Here is a 1,225-nt window from a genome sequence, read left to right on the forward strand (position 1 = left end):
CTGTTCAGTTTGGAAAATCATGTCCAATATGTAGCAAATGCAATGTTTATTAAAATATGAGGTTTTATAGGCAGGGACTTTCAGCATTCACTTGCTCTATGTCTCTTCTCTCTGCGGTGACAAAGTTCCAGAAGTAATGGCCATATCACTCCAAGGAAAGACTGTAGGGACTAACCATGGAGAATAGCCAGAATTAATTACTGAGAACACTCACAAGACAAAAATTTTGTTATCATAAGTTAATATGATTTTAGGTTCATTCACCTTCATTGTGGCCAAAGCTGTTCAGACAAATCTACACTTGACAAAGCTTTCACCAACTGATGGACCATGCCAACAAGAAGTGACTCCTAGAGCTGTAAGGACCACACTATGAAAGAGACTTAAGAGAGGTAGTTTTCTATGTGAATGTCAGGAAGCTATAATGCAGATACTCAGTCTGTTATATTTTTTGTTTTGTTTTTTCTTATCTGGTCCATGTTTTAAACATTTTGTAAGTTGATACTTCTAGAACTTTTTGTTGATTTATTATTGCTTATTATTTATTATTGCACCACTGGTGACTAATTTACCTTTCTCAATGAAACTGTAAAATTTATCATCACTTTGATAATCAGGTTTCTAATGTATCATCTTAAAAGCTCAGTTGGTTATAAATTTTATTGTTTTTAAAGCAGCTTTGTGTATCACCCTTTGAATTAGCTTCAAGTTTGGTTATTTTCTGATGCTATCCTTCCATATTTACTATGGTAGACTGCACAGAGCTAACAATAATCATACAAGTCAATTTCAAGTGTCTCACAAATATATTTTCTCTGACTCTTAAGGAAGTAACTGACAGACAGAAGAGAGAATAATTTCTGAATGTCAATTGCATAAATGTTTATATTCTATCTGAAAGAATTCTAACATGTCAAACTTCATTTGACGTAGATGGCCAGGATTTCTTCGGAGTTCATTAGGAGACAATGAAAGAAAATGTCAAGAGTCAATATTGTAATATACCTAGATTAATTTTTCCTTCCATATCCAAGAAATAAAACTCCTAAGTACAATGTGATGTTACAAGTCAAGATTATGACTTACTGTCTTAGTCGTTATCTTATTGCTAGGAAGAGATAACATGCCAATTATTAAAGAGAATTTTTTTTTTTTGATTTGGGGCTTGCTTACAGTTTCAGAGGCTTAATCAATTACCATTAAGGCAGAAAGCGTGGTGGCAGGC

This window comes from Phodopus roborovskii, unplaced genomic scaffold (assembly GCF_943737965.1).
Source record: "Phodopus roborovskii unplaced genomic scaffold, PHOROB, whole genome shotgun sequence".
NCBI classification, from domain to species: Eukaryota; Metazoa; Chordata; class Mammalia; order Rodentia; family Cricetidae; genus Phodopus; species Phodopus roborovskii.